Here is a 16,381-nt window from a genome sequence, read left to right on the forward strand (position 1 = left end):
AAAAGTAGTGCTTCATCATGTTCATCTAGAGATAGGATCTGTTCAAATGCTTCACATGTATCATCTTACTTAATCTTCACCCCAGCCCTATAAGGTAGGAACTGTGATAGTCCCCATTTTCCAGATAAGGAAACTGAGGCTTAGAAGAGTTAAGAACATTGTTCAAGGTCACATAGATAGAAAGGAGAGAGCTCCATTCTGAATCCATGTGTGTTACTAAAGCCCGGTTCTCACCCTCTGCTCTCCATTTAATCCACACAACCACCCTGACAGTTAGCTACTGTCGTTACTCCCATTTTACAGATGTGGAGATGGAAAGTTCAGGGAGGTAAAGCGTTCAATTCCCACACTATTCACTGCCAGGCTGGGACCCCTGGCCCTGTGCTTCCCATGACATCAAGCTGCCTCCCAGTGCCCTGGAAAGGGTAGGCATGGAGAAAAAAAAAATCCCCGCAGTGGAAACTGGCAGCTCTTCACCAAACCTGTGGTACAGGAGAGAGGTAAGATGTGGATGAAAAGAAGGGACAATTCTAGCAGGCTTACTGGGATTTCCAGATGGAAGTGTGTTCCAATGCTTGTGCCTCAACTTCTCAGCCTGTTAAACGGGGCTGATGAGCTGACATTAAATCCCTCTACTCACTGCTGGCTTCAACTTTTATCTTCCCATCCTTATCTCCAGCAGCCCCACCATTTCCACCAAAATCCCGTGAGCTGTACGTGCCTAAGGTCTGAGCTCCATCTGCATGGCTCACGGTGATTAGTCACTGCCCATCTGCTGCATGCCAGGCAGCGTGCTGACCACGGTGCCTCAGCTTCCTCATCTGGTATATTGGGATCATCTTAGTATCTTCTTCATGGGTTGTTATGAGGATTAACTGAGCTACTTGTGCAAAGCACATATCTGACCAAGGACTCTCAACTCCACATTAAAAAACCAAACAATCCAATTAGAAAATGAACAAGTGACGTGAAGAGCCATTTTACCAAAGAGGATATTCAGTTGGCAAATAGGCATGTGAAAAGATGCTCAACATCCCTCACTCCTGGGGAAATGCGAGTAAGACCATGGTGAGATGTCACACCATACCTATTAGAAGAGCTAAGATTTAAAAAAAAATAGCGACAACACCAAATGCTGGCAAAGATGTGGAGAAATGGAATCACCCGTACATTACTGATGGGAATGTAAAATGGTACAAGCCGCTCTGCAAAACAGTTGACTCTTCCTTAAAAAATCAAACATACACTTACCATATAACCCAACAATTACACTCCTGGACATTTATCTCAGAGAAATGAATTCTTAGATTCACATAAAAACCTATACATGAATGCTTGTAGCAGTTTTATTTGTAATAGCCCCAAACTAGAAACAACCCAGATGTCCTTCGATGGCCAGACCATGGTACATCCCACCATGGAATATTACTCAGCAACAACAAAGGAATGAACTACTGATGCATAAAACAACTTGGATGGATTATGCTGAGTGAAAAAAGTCAACCTTACAAGGTCACATACTGTGTCATTCCATTCAGATAACATTGTTGAAATGAAAAAAGTATGCAGATAGAAAGCACACTAATGGTTGCCAGGAGTTAAGCATGGCAGAAGGGAGAAGGGTGGGTGGCAAAAAGTAAGCCACCCTTACTGGCTTACTGGTAGAAGGGAGAAGGGTGGCTCTATAAAGAAATAGCATAAGGGAGATTTCTGTGGAGATAGAATAGGTCTGTGTCTTGATTGTGGTGGTGGTTACACAAATCTACACAAGTGGACACAGAACTGTACTCACACACCATCATGCCAATGTCAGTTTCTTGTTTTGATACTGTACTATAATTGTGTAAGATTTAACCACTGGAGAAAACTGGGTGCCCTCACAAAGGATCTCTCCACACTATTTTGCAATTTCCTGCAAATCTATAATTATTTCTAAAATTAAAAAAAATGTTTTAAATGAGATTTTAAAGAGTTTAGATCAGTGCCTAAGTGAGCACTTAATATTAGCTCTCATTATTATTATTTCATTTTCATTATTACTTCATCTTATTTAATGTTCACAATAAGCTTATGAAAAAAGGGTTTCTTACCTCCATTCTACAGGCTGGAATACTAAGACTCAGACACATTAGGTAACTTGTCTAAATTTACATATCCATAAAGACCTAGGAATTGAAGTTCAAATCCATGGACTTCCCACATATATGCAAATACCCAGTAAAATAAAAATCTTTGCCCTCACTGAGTTTATAACATAGTAACGGAAGTAAGAGATATAACTTAAACCCAAGCAGAATACCATACATGCTGTATAAGTTCTATGGAAGGATGGGAGAAGGAAAAGTTAAAAATTCCAACTGGGGAGATTTAGGAAGGCTTCCTAGAAGAGGTGGCATTTGGGATTGTTTTGAAGAATGAGTAGGAGCTCAGTAGGTATAAAAGGGGGTAGTGGTGCAGGAAAGGACATTCCAGGTAGAGAGAACCTGATGGCTAAGGGGTGGGAGAGCTTGGAGAACAGTGACAAGCTCAAGGTGGCTGAAGCAGCTGGCATGAGACCAGAGGCAGAAGCAGAAGGAAGGAAAAGCAGAGGGCAGTCGGTGAGAATAGGCTGGGGATTGGGCTTGTTCTCCCAGCTTTTGCGCACTGTGGCCTGCAAATTGGAGTCTGCCATGGAAGCCTAAAGGCCAATGTCTAGAGTGCATGTGCTGTGAAAACAGTGTACGACAAGGTACCAGGCTTCTATTTATGCTGAAAAAGCCGGGTAGAGCTCTGCAGTGGGTTCTGGGGTCCCAGCAAACAAGGAGACCTTCTGTTTCAGGACCTCAAGGTGACATTTTCCAGGGTCCTCCCAAGATCAGCCCTAGTGGATTCTAAAGGCAAACCCCTGTCCCTTGTGGGCTTTGGAATTTTATCTTTCAATAATAAGTCATGAGCCCTATCACACCTGTACTTAGTAATCTTCCCACCCCATCAATGACCACTGTGCAGTCAGGATCCAGGTCTTTCCGGGTCATTGTTTTTGTTTTTTGTTTTTTTTTTTTGGTTGTTTAGTTTTTATTTCATAACCATAAACTTAACTTTGCAATTCAGCTAAACTTGGAGGGGAATAAGGAAAATATGGAACCCAAAGAAGTGCAATGAGAGCACAAAGATTATAGTATATTTTGAGCAGATGGGGATGAAGGGGTGCTCTCCTGAGCTACAGAAGGAATGGTCTGGTGGTTAAGATAAAACACAAGTCAAATTTATTATTAGATTTGTCCACAGTCAGCAATGGTGATCTTCCTGCTGGTCTTGCCATTCCTGGACCCAAAGCGCTCCATGGCTCCCACAATATTCATGCCCTCTTTCACCTTGCCAAAGACCACATGCTTGCCCTCCAACCACTCAGTCTTGGCAGTGCAGATGAAAAACTGGGAACCGTTTGTGTTGGGGCCAGCATTTGCCATGGACAAGATGCCAGGACCCGTGTGCTTCAGGAGGAAATTCTCATCATCAAATTTCTCCCCACAGATGGACTTGCCACCAGTGTCATTATGGCGTGTGAAGTCACCACCCTGGCACATAAATCCCGGAATTATTCTGTGAAAGCAGGAACCTTTATAACCAAAGCCTTTCTCCCCAGTGCTCAGAGCACGAAAGTTTTCTACTGTCTTTGGAACTTTGTCTGCAAACAGCTCGAAGGAGACGCGGCCCAAGGGCTCACCGTCGACGGCGATGTCAAAGAACACGGTAGGGTTGACCACGGTTGGGCAGCGCGGGAGGTTCCGGGGTGGCGGCGTCTGCAAAGCCTCTGGGTCATTGTTGAATGCAGCTTGGAGTTGACCATGTAGAGGTTCCATATTCAATTCCATTCAATCAATCCAATATCTATTTATTGGGTGCCAGCTAAAAAAAGACCCTGTGCTAGGATCGGAGGTGAAAGAACAAAACGCAGTCCCATAGTGGAGAAGAGACAACCATACGGCACCACACACAGGGCAATGGCAGTGCCGACCATCTAGAGGCAAAGGGATGAGAAACTACCCTGGACTCTGACTGGTGGAGATGGTCACATCTGCACGACTTATCTTTAAAAAATATGCTCCTAAAGCCATTGTGGAAAACAATATGAAGGTTCCTCAAAAAATTGAAACTACCATGTGATCCAGCAAGTCCACTCCTGGGTATATATCCAAAGAAAACAAAAACACTAATTCAGAAAGATACATGAACCTCAATGTTCATAGCAGCTTTATTTACAATAGCCAAGATATGGAAGAAAACTAAGTGTCCATCAACAGATAAATGGATAAAGAAGATGTGGTATATACATACAATGGAATACTACTCAGCCACGAAAAAGAATGAAATTTTGCCATTTGCAACAAATGGATGGACTTGGAAGGTATTATGCTAAGTGAAATAAGTCAGACAGAGGAAGACAAATACTGTATGATATCACTTATCTAAAAAATACAACAAACTAGCGACTATAACGAAAAAGAAACAGACTCACAGATGTAGAGAACAGTGATTACCAGTGGGGAGAGGGAAGGGAGAAGGGGAAAGATAAGGGTAGGAGATTAAGAGGTACAAATACTATGTATAAAATAAATAAGCCACAAGGAAATATCATACAACACGAGGAATATGGCCGATATTTTATAATGACTATAAATGGAGTATAACCTTCCAAAATTATGAATTACTATGTTGTACACCTGAATCTTATATAATATTGTAAATCAACTATACCTCAATAAAAAAATGTGGAGGTAAAGCCTCATTCTTAATGAGAAGGGCGCTGTTGGTCATATTGTCCAGAAATTGTTAATGGGACTAAACTGAGACACAAGTTCTGCTTACATCACAGTAAATTTATTGAAATGGTGATAATGAGACTGTTAACCTTTTTGCTAAGGTCATGAGTGAAAACTGGATGTACCACAACTGCAATACGAGAAATGTGCTAAGGAATGATGCATTTTAGATCATTAGCCAAAATAGCAATGTACTTCTTGCAGTTCAACTGCTAGAGCCCTAAAGTGAGTTATTTGAAAAACTAGATCCCAAAGATTCTAAGTGGGATACTCTCTGAAGTACGTCATCAGTACGTCCTTATTCAAGTGGAGATAAAGAAACCCAACTAAGAAAATTGCGACCAGGCTGACTGACAAACAACTGTGGATGAAGTATGGGATCTTTTAAAAATGCCTATCTTGAAGATAAGTTTGACTCAAGTTTTGGAGGAAATAAGGTAACTTTGATAGGCAGTGGAATGAATCACAGTGTGTGAAATTCCTTAACTAAAAATGTATTGGCTTAAAAAAAATGCGGAGGTGGTACTTGGTCGTCTGTGGGTCTTTGCAGTCAGGATTTTTGTTCAAATAACTTCCTCACCTCTCCGTGTCCACTTTGGTTTGCCTTTCCCAGACTGTCCCTGAGGCCTGACGCAGCTGATGATTTTGGAAAATGGATTTTGAGCTGTAAAGGATAGCTATTCCAGATGTATACTCAGGTTTCAGAAATAAGAATTAGATTAACAAGAGCAGCTGAGAGAAGAAATTAACACAATATTGCAAATCAACTCTACTTCAATAAAATTTAAAAAAAAAAAAAAGAGCAGCTGAGAGACCTCATTAACCTTCTGGGACAATCGCTTTCAACCTGGTGTTTTTGGAGCCTAAGAGTTCTGCGGAGGTGTCCTGGGGGGAGGGGGTGCTGGGAGACAGCCCTGTGGAAGGGGGATGCTGAGGGCCTGGTCTCGGGGTCTCCACCTGCATCAACCAGAAGAGGTCAACGTAACCTTTCTTACACACTGCAGTTCCAAATATGTTGGAAAAAAACACTGTGTAAGGTTTAAAACCTCCAAAGCTAGTCCATCATGATCATCTCATCATATTTTACAATAGCTGATTTTGAGTGTTTTGCGTGTGTCAGACACTGTTAAAGGGGCTTTATGTGCATTATCTCATTTAATCCTCATAGCACCTTTAAAAGGTAGGTACCATTATTAGCCCCTTAACATAGGAGAAAACTTAGGCCCAGAGGTTAAGTAATTTGACCAAAGCACACATACCGTAAGAGATGGAGCCTGGCTTTGAACCCACGCAGCTGCCTCTTGAGCCTGCACAATTTTCCACCACGAGGTGCTGGAAGCTGAGGCCCAGGGAGAGGCAGGGACTTGCCCCAGACCTCACAGTGGGCTCAGGGCAGACCATTCCCCCTCAGGGCCTTCTTCCTCCTTCCCTCCCTCCCTCTCCACCCTGCAGTATGCTTCCTAGAACCGACTCACAAGTGGCTTTAAATAGACCATCCCTTGGTTACCAAGCATCTGTGCTCTCACGAGGGGAGCCTCTGAAGGAAATGGAGCTGTGATAACAGATCTGCTTTGGAGCCCCCTGTTCTGAATGGGCCCAGGGCGCTCTCCTGGCCTGTGGCCTCATTTCCCACCCTCTGCTCTAGATGCACTTGAGGACCTTGGGCACGGCATCCCAGGCCCTTCACAGTCTGCACTCTCTCTGTCTGCCCTGTCTCACCTCCGTTTGCTCCTCTACACATATCCTTGCTACTGCAGCTACGTCTACACCTTATTCTTTTGTCCATGCTGTTCCCTCTGCTGGGAATACCCTTCCTGCCTCGTTGGCCCGGCATTCTCCTCCTCACGTGTCCTCTAGGGTCCTGACCTCCCCCACGAGGCAGAATCACTCACTCTCTCCCAGCACCCTCCCTGTCACAGCACACACCCCTGTGCTAGAACCATTGATTTCACTTCCTTGATTCAAAGACATGCAGGTGGTCCCATTTCCCCTTGACTAAAATCAGGGTAGTTCTTACAATCCACGCTTCTGAGTCAGAGTTCTTCTTGCCTCCAGGAACCCTGTTACTGAATGGATAGTGTTTTGTAATTGATGTCGTCTTAGGATCCAGGAAATACAGGACTTCTGGCTCCCTCTGGACTGAGCTCACCTGGGTTGGAGGCCATGACCCAGGAGTCTCAGGACTGCCAGCAGCCAACACAGGGAGGCACAGAGGAGGGGCCGGGTGGTGGTGGTCATGGTGTTCATGGACTGGGAGGCCCCCTTTGTGCCCAGGTCATCATGGGAGGCCTGCGGGGCTGTAGGCCCAGGAGAGCCTCCTGCCGTTTTTACCCACTACCCAAGTTCACGCAGCTACCTCATGGCCTATGCCCTGGAGGGAAACACGGGCGAGAACAGCAGACTTCATTTCCCCGTGTTAGTTTTCTGCCATAACAAAGTACTACCACTCACTGGGTGGCTTAAGCAACAGAAATTAATTTCCTCACAATTCTAGAAGCTAGAAGTCCAAGATCAAGGTGTCAGCAGGGTTCGTTTCTTCTGAGGCCTCTCTCCTCAGCTTGTAGATGACCATCTTCTCCCTGTGTCTTCACATGGTCTTTCCCCCATGCGTGTATCTGTGACCTAATTTCCTCTTTTAATAAGGACGCCAGAGTCATATTAGATTAGGACCCTTTCACCAGCTTTACTGAGCACCTACTATATGCTTGGCACTGCCCTAAGAGCTAGGGATTCAGACAAAGATAGTGATATTGTCGGCCAGAGGCCAGATCCAAGGCCACCCTAGCTGTATTTAATTCTTTATGGACTCCATTTTAGTATATTTCCCTTTCTGTAGCAAATATTGCTAACTATCCCTAAAATTCATGCTTTTCCTTCTATGGTATATTCCTTCCATGTGGAGGAATTTCCCAGAAAGCAACAACAGCTCCCAGCTCCATTTATATCTAGGTGTGGCCATGTGACCTCACTGATGAAATGTAAGAGGTGATGAGAGCCATTTCCAGGCTGAGGCTTTTATGAAGCTGGTGAGCCTTCTCCACATTCCTTTGTACCTTCCTTTGACTAGATGCAGGATGGTGAAGCCATAGGATGGAAGGAGCCTGGGTTCCTCTATCACTGGATGGAGGGGAGCCACCGCTGACCAGAAATGTCAACCTCAGACTATTATGTGAACAAGAAATACATTTCTATTGTGTTGAGCCTTTATACATTTGGGGGTCTTTTTGTTATAGAAGATTACATTACCCTAACTAACACAATTTTTAAGTGAAGTCAGTCTCATTGCTGCACTGGTCCAGACACGTCTTTGTAGCTCTGTTGCCTACTGTCAAAAGAGTCTTGGATGTAGGGACCCAAAGGAAATGTTTATCAGCCAGGAATCAGCCTTTTCTCTAAGCCAGATGCCCTTTAACTCAGATTGTGAGAGTTTTCTATGAGAAGGACTTAAAAACCCTGGTAAAACAAGCTTTCAAAATTTGAGAGAAAACTGTAAAGCTTCCCTGAGAAATTCCCAAGCACCATATTCCTTTACCTGGGAAGTCGATCTGGGTACAGGACAATTTTTTAAGCAGCCAGAAACCCTTTGCCTGGGTTCTAGTCACTGGGGCTGTGGCCCAGTGAGGGAGCGGGCAGAGTAAGGACCACCTGGCAAAGAGAAATTAGCAACTAATGGAAGCCCAGCCCCCTGGTTGGGTCAACAGCATGAGTCAGAGTGCTACAGAAATAGAGAAATCCCATTCATAAATTTTTCCTCACCCCAGCTTAAGAGCTTTCAAAGTCATAAAGTCGACATAAAGCCAGAAGACCTACAATTGTCCAATTAGAGGTTTTATCCAGGAAAACACACATTTTCAAAGTCACTGGTTGGTCCCCGTGCCAGGAGTGTAGCTAAGCTGGTTTGGCGTGCTGCACCTCTGGGTTTTATGGAACTTTCCACTTCAGTGAGACAGGACAGAAGACTTCTTAGAGCCTTTTACCCCCAGGGTGTGGTCCACGAGGGGCCTAGAGACACCCAAAGCTACTCCTTCCTGTGACAGCCCAGGAGAAACGAGAATCTACCTAAGCCAGCTCATGTGGGAGGGAGTAGCAACTAAGTACTTACTATCTACTATTCTTGAGGGTTCTAAATACATAGCGCACATGATTACATTCAATCTTTATTACTCCCCTGCAAGGAAGGCTCTATTTTCCTCCATATTCCAGATGAGGAAAGTGAGGCCGATATCTGAATGCAGGTCCAGTGATTCTAAAATACTTCATCCTCTACATTCTGTTACCACTCATGATCCCAGGGCCCTGACTCTGTCTCTGTCAGGTGAAAAGCATGACCAGTGAGGGGAACCAGCCCTGGACAGAGCTCCCAATATTTGCCAGGCATTGTGCTGGCATTTTGCTTAGATTATCATGATAAATCCTCATAACAGTCCTGCAAAATAAGAATTGTTATACCCATTTTACAACTGAGGCTCAGAGATGTATGGTACATACTTGCCCGAGGCCACGCAGTTAGAAAATGGTGGTGAGTCTGCCTGAGCGAAGTCCCTGCTCAGAAGCCTTATCCCAGACCCTGACCTCACCCTCCTATGCATCATAAGACTTTTATTCTTGGGAGGGATTTCTTTCTTGTCAAATTCCACCTCTACTTGTGCACATTTAATTGGTAACTTCTCTGACAGTCTTGGATGTTGAGCCTTCCACAGGCACATCTACTTTTAGGCCACTTACTAGCTGAGTAACCTTGAGGACATCCCTAAACCTCTCAGAGGGGACACAGTTTCTGCTCTCATGGGACTTACCATCTAGACCAGGTGTTGATGAACTTTTCCAGTAAAGAGCCAGAGCTTAAATGTGTTAGGCTTTGGGGTCCATCTAATCCCTGCATGGCAACTACTCAGCTCCGCCATTGCAGTGTGAAAGCAGCTGAAGATATAAACGGATGCATATGACCAGATTTGGCCCATGGGCCTAAGTGTGCAGACCCCCTGATCGAGGTGGTCAAATGATTCCACAAATGTTAGATTCTCACTGGGTAAGCGCTGCAAAGGAGACGGATCACCCTTCCCTGAGAGTTTATTCCCCCAGGAACTGGTCCCAAGGGGGTTGGCAGCTTGGACAAGGCCACTCCGTGAGTCAGAGCCGGGCTAGGACCAGGGTCCAGGTCTCCTGTTCTCCTCTCGGGCCTCCCCCCAGCACATGCTGCCTCCCTGGCCATCAGGGAACCTCCTCCAGGAACTGAGGCTGGTCCTGCGGCCCTGTTAGAGGCGCAGGGACAGCGGGCAGTCCTCAGAGAGCAGCCCGGGGCTTCTGCAAACGCCTGGCTTAAACTCTGACTGGGGCCAAGAGGCTTCCCTTAGCAAATCACTGGCTCATTTCTCTCCAGCAGAGCCTGGCTCTCGCAACACCTTCTGGAAAGCTGTTACAGCAGCTGCAGCAGCACGCGTGGCGTTAATTTATTAAAATCCCAGCTTGTAAAAGCCGATCTTGCAGGCAGAGCTAGAGGAAGCAGAGGCACGCGGCACCGGACACGGTGTGAGCTGCTATTTTCTTCTCTCACAGCCACAAAAGGAAATGTTGGCGAGGTCCTGGAAGAAGGGGTGGTTGGTGGGGAGCGGACGCTGCCGGATTTGATAGCAGGAATACGAGTCATTTGTCTTATTGTAAAAGAGATGTGTGTTTGGATGCCGAAAATACTCTGGATCCTTTCTTTCCTCCCCTCGCAGGCATGAAAAGCCGGGAGCAAAACAAAATGCTGCTGATTCTGAGGCTATTTTGGGTGCCTGCCGCGGACTGTCTGCTTCCGAGCCCCTCGGCACACGCCGCCTTCTCAGAGAATGGTTTGATCAAATTGAAATGGGGACCGAACGAGCATCTTGCTGCTGCCGCCGCCTGCCATCAGAGCAGAAAGCACTCCCCACAGGCCGGGCCTGGCCCACGTCGCTGAATTCTTCCCTCTCTCCCCGATGCCCACCCACTGCACACCTCCTGCCTGCGCCGTGCTCGCTGGCGCCTGAACTCGGCTGCCCACCCCGTGCCAGGAAGCTATTTACCAAAGGAAATAACTCCGATAAAGGGCTAAAATTAGCCAGCAATGATGGAAAACATTTTGTCGAGCGATCTGTTGACAAGAGGGGAAATAGAGCTGTGAAAAAGATAGGGGGTGAAGGACACGGAGGGACAAGGGGGCTGACTGGGACAGGTGGGGGAACCCAGAATTATCTGGGACAGAGGCCGGAGGCCAGGATGGCCGCATGGACGGCTAGGCCCAAGTGGCCAATCTTCCCTCTCACTCAGGGGCCCCCGTCCTGCGCTATGGCACCTGGCCTCAAGGCAGCGAAGGAGGCAGAGCCAGCAAGTTTCTTCCCAGAGGATGGATGTCTGAGGATGGGTATCAGAAGCGCAGCCCCAGGAAGGAAGCAAGCAGAGGGCAGGGTGAAGGCTAACCAGGACTTGGCTTTTGGAGTTCAAGTCTCAGCTCCGCCAGTTACTAACCGTGACCTTGGACAAGCCACTTAACATCTCTGAGCCTCATGTGATATCCTCACGTGATAAATAAGTATAATGTTAGACCCACGTCACAGGGTCGTGGTGATAATACACGCATACTATTTACCAAAGCAGCATTATTCAGGGCATTCAGCCTTCTGCAAACACGGATGGAGGGCATTCTGTGTGCCAGGTGCTGTCCCGGGAACTGGGGAATGCCTTGATGAGTTAGACAAAGCCCTGCTCTAAAATACTTTAATTCCATAGAGAACACCGCAGGGAAGGAAGAACTCTCCTTAGAAATATAGAACCAGCACTGTTCGCCCTGAAGCAACTGAATTGAAAGGCCCCAGAATGCCTTTGCTGGGCCGCAGAGACATTTATCCCATCCGACTGCATGTCTACTACTGGCTACATACTGGAGAGGGAGGGATTTGAGCTCAGTCTGCCTTTTTGAGATACACAGCCTGGTGGGGAAAACAAGTAGGTAAACAGGTATCTGCCATTCAGCACGAAAAGGACCATAACAGAGTTAGGTTTAAGAGGGAACCATGAATGCTCCCTGGAGACAGAGGGAACAACCTCATGAAGGAAGTGACAGAGGCGGGTCTTAAAGGATGTGTAGGAGCTGACCAGGCAGACAGGGAGGAGAGGAAGGCATTCCCACAAGAAAGAACGAACAACATGATGTTTGTGAGAAAGATGTCCATAGTTGCAAATGGCTGGTGTGCAAGACGCAGGGATTGGTGATACTCAACCCATTTAATAATTGGTATGGCAGGGACCAAACAGTTAACATGCGCTGGCCATGGCGCTGGAGAACAGGGTTCCAGAGCCCCTCTGTGAGCCGGGCCCTTCCTGTTACTTGCTGGACCGTTGGAAGGCCAGGGGGGTGTGGCAGGGGCCAGACGGTTGGAGGATGTTAGGTGGGGGACACAGAGAGGGCTCAGGGCAGTGGATAGTCACCAACTGGTTTAGAGGTATGGTTATACCGGTGTGTGCAGCTAAATGGAGGAAGGAGTGGAGGGAGAGGAACCCAGAGGATGGGGCAGGGTCTCCAGGGCCCACAGGGAAGTCGTGGGGCATCCCAACAGGCAGAGATCTGGGACCCCGACCATGATGTTTGCCAAAACACCTCCATTTTTATTCTATTTGCACGTGGCTGTCCCATCCAAGGCTTCGTCTGGGAGAAGTATTTTGATGTTAAAACAATGACTCACGCAGCATAGCCTCTGTTCTTTGATGAGCAGACATCTGAATTTTGCCCTCTTCAGCTTTTGCATTTGCCACCACACTGTGGAAGGATATATCTGAAAAGTTTCTGAAGGCTTTTCTCTTCATTCCCATGGCTGATATTCTGAAGCCCTTTCCCTCCTCTGAGGTCTTGCAGAGACCAGAAAAGCATCCTGAAAACAGGGATAGGTCTGCTCCTTGTGAGTAGTCCCAGCGGCTCACGCAGGGCCGGGCCTATCAGAGGGCTTGATAAGGATATGATGTTAGCACCCAGTGGACGGCCATTGGCCATCTCTGCTTGGTCATCTCCAAGGGCAACATGAATGCTTCTCTCTGAGGCCTCAGATAAGGCCACTGAAACCACATGATGAGGTGGAAGGAACATGAACTTGGAGAGCAGGACAGACCAGGAGTTTAATCCCAAGGCCACCCACTGCATCCTAGCTCTGTGCCCTTGGTTACATGATTTACTGGCCTTGCCTCATTTTTTTTAAATCTGAAAAATGGAAATGAGAACAATAAACATCTGATGGGGTCATCATCAAGATAAATGAGATAACGTTTGTTTTATCACGTAAGTTTGGTTCTTGCATTATCAATACGAAGAGTGTTTAATTACAGCCAGGCACATAGTAGGTTCTCAATAAAAGCGAGTCCTTTCCCTCTCGTCTCTTTCTTTGAGGTTTCCAAGCACTAGAGTTTGCAAGTCTTTACAACAAGCTAAATATATACAAGTTAATCATATTCATGTATTTGCATAAAATAATAAGCACTAATTATATATTACAGCAATTTCTGAAAAATATCCCAAAATAACTATCTCAATACACCAAAATGTTAACAATGTTTTTTTCTGGGTAGTGGAATTGGGTGATTTGTATTTTCTCCCCAGATTTGCTACAATTAGTATGCATTATTTTCTAAATAGGTGGGGAAAAAAAGCAACAGTGAGTAAGAAGAAAGCTGTCCTCCGATACCCTGTGTTGGGAAGTCTGTTCACTGGCCTCAGATTCTGCTGACGGTCTCTGTGACTCCGCGGACCTGGTGAGTCATCAAAAGGTTGAAGTAGCTTGAAAATAGAAGATTTTGCAGCAGAATGCGTCAAGGCTGCCCAGGCTCTGGCCAAGTGGGTCTGATCCTTTTCTTCCTTACTCTGGGAGGCCAGATCAGAAAGAAGTGTGCTAACTTGGGGGGAGGAGAGACAGAGGGGAACCCACTCCACAAATGACTGTGCTCACAGGGCACTGATGGAGGCCTGGATTTGAGGGCTCACTCTGCCGTGTGCCAGATGCAAGATCTTGGGCCAGCTTTTTACTCCCCTGAGCCTCAGTGTTCTCAGTCCATGTGTTTCAGTTGTCACTTCCTCCGAGAAACCTTCTTGAACCACCCCAGCCTCAACTGGGCACCCCTCATTAGAGTCTGCACCCCAATCTGCTCAGCCCTCTGTGTTACAATGATCTCTTCATGGCCCCGTCCCCTGTACGAGGCTTAGAGCAAGGAACACAGCTGCCCACAGCTGTTTCCCTTGGCCTCTCATGGAGCCTGGTACAGAGTGGACCCTCCATAAACATCTGCTGAATGAATGAATGAATGAATGAATGATGAATGACATGCAAGCCTGTGCCAGGCCCTGGAGCTGCAGAGATGTAGCTGCCTGGACCCCCTGCCCTCAAGGAGCTCACACTGTGCTTGGAACTCAGTCTCCCCAACAGAATGTACACTATGAACAAGACCTTAAAAGGCTTAAGAGAAACTAGGAGAATAAGGAAAGAGAGGCGAATTCCCCCAGGGCCTTGTATAAGAGACGGAATTTGCACAGAGCCTGGAAGAATGAGTAGAACGTCCCCCGTGGGGCCAGGAGGTAAGGCAGCTGAAGGCAGGAGTCAGGCAGAAGAGTGCTCAGAGGGGGAGAGATGAGTGCAAGGCGGGGGCCAAGTGTGGAGCACCTCCCATGGGAGACAAGCAGGTCTGGGTGGCATTCTGGCTGCAGCAGGTTGAGGAGGAGAGCTGATGGGGTCTGACTTGCCTCTCTCTAGACTGGCAGGACCAGGCATCTCGCATCTCTACTAGATGCCAGCCTAGCCTAGCATTCTTTCACCTGCCCATCAGGAGGGCTCAGAAATAGGACCAGTTTGGAATTTGCCCAATCTAGTCTTCAGCAAACAAGCCCTCTAATTTAAACCAACATCTGTGAAAAGGGCAGGCTTTGGCATGGGTCCTGAGGAACACGGACGTGATTAACCTCTGCCAGATGCAGCAAATTAATTGCGGAAAGGATATCCTGGGAGCACCCAGGATCTTAAGGGTAGCCAACTGTTGAAGACAAAGCCTGCTTGCCTTGTCTGGGCTGGAGGAGCAGAGCTGTGGCTTCTTTGTGGGGGCCCACTGTTCCCACTAAAAAGTGTGGGGGCACTAGTTAAGTTCAATCTCACCCCAAGGCCTTTGCATGTGCTGTTCCTGCAGCCTGAAACCCCTTCTCCCAATGTTGACCATGGTTGGCCTATCCTGATATTTCAAGTCTTGGTTCAAATACTGCCTCCTTAATGATACTTTTCCTGGCTCCCCATTTAACATAGCATTACTACTCCCCTCCATCACCTCCCATTATATGATTATATCTTCTGCTTTCATAGGGCTTCTTTTCTTTTCTTTGATACGTGTTTATTTTCTTTCTCCCCACCTGACTCCAACCAGACTTAAGTTCCAGAACAGCAGCGATCTTGCCTTGCTCACAGCTCTGGTCACCGTGCCTAGCATAGCACCTGACACATAGTAGGTACTCAATAAAAATGAATTGGATAAAAGAAAGGAAGGGAGGGAGGAATGGGGCTTCTAACACAATAGCTCCAAAATGAAACACAGCCCCCAGCCCACCTGCTCTGGGAAGCTGGCTCATTAACCACGAGCCTTTGGAAAACATCCAGGGCAGGGCCTGGGGTGTTGCATCCCCAGGGACAACAGAGGCCTGGTACTTGAGGCTGAAGGAAGCGAAGGGGAAGAGGGAGGGGACTAACCTTTATTCAGCCCCTACTGTGTGCAAGGCCATGTCTACTGACGGAAACCTCTCATTTTACAGATGAGGAGACTGTAGCCCACAATGAATAAACATAAAATAACATTTATTTTGTAGCCGGGGTCAGCATGTCACATATATTGTCTCATCCATCATCCCCCCCCCCCCTCCGCCGCAAAGTCTGGGAGGCAGGCATTGATGACTGCTGAGATTTTATAAGCAGGGGGATTCAGGGATGTTCAAGAAACTTACTCGATTTCACACAATTCAGTGGCAGAGCCAGGATTAAGAACCCAGGTCTTTCTAACTCTTGTCTGATATCTCCCTTGGACAGAAAACACCCTTCACAGGCATGATGGCTGTCTTGGTCTTGCCCTGCACACCGCCCTCCTGGGGGCAGAAGTGGAGGGAGCCCCGTTCCAGGCCACGGCTCTGAGCAAACTTTTCAGACAATCCCTAGCGCATCCACTGGCAGCTCTGGAGCCCTTAATTAGCCTGCCACCTCGGAGCGCCGAAAGCTGCTTGGGTCGCCTGACTCAGGGAACATGCCAAGAGCCGCCTACGCACGCGGGCAGGTGAGGGGGGATGGGCCCTCTGGCCCTCCAAAGCAGCGAGCTCAGAAAACACCCAGGGCGGCCAGGCTGGGGTGCAGGGCAGGGCGAAGGCTTCGCTCGCGGTCCAGGAGGGGAGGGCTCGGTCCTCAGGCTCTGTCACACCCATCAACTGTGTGACCCGTAAGTTTCTTCCTTTCTCTGAGCCCTAACTTTCCTATCTGTAAGGCTATCGTGAAGAAGAAATGAAATGATATACGCCAAGCACTGCCCAAGGCTGTCCCGGAGGGAGAGCTCAG

The 16,381-nt window shown here is 47.2% G+C and overlaps 1 protein-coding gene and 1 pseudogene across 2 annotated transcripts in view; both read right to left on the reverse strand.

The window, feature by feature from the left end:
• NAV2 (neuron navigator 2) overlaps positions 1 to 16,381 on the reverse strand; it is an 858,870-nt gene that overhangs the window by 509,600 nt on the left and 332,889 nt on the right. The gene's annotated exons all lie outside the window — the stretch shown is intronic.
• LOC309606000 (peptidyl-prolyl cis-trans isomerase A pseudogene) lies at positions 3,139 to 3,857 on the reverse strand (annotated as a pseudogene). Its single transcript has one exon. The product of its transcript is annotated as a peptidyl-prolyl cis-trans isomerase A pseudogene (transcript).

The sequence above is a fragment of the Balaenoptera borealis genome (genome assembly GCF_965194805.1).
Source record: "Balaenoptera borealis genome assembly, chromosome: 11".
In the NCBI taxonomy this organism is placed as follows: Eukaryota; Metazoa; Chordata; class Mammalia; order Artiodactyla; family Balaenopteridae; genus Balaenoptera; species Balaenoptera borealis.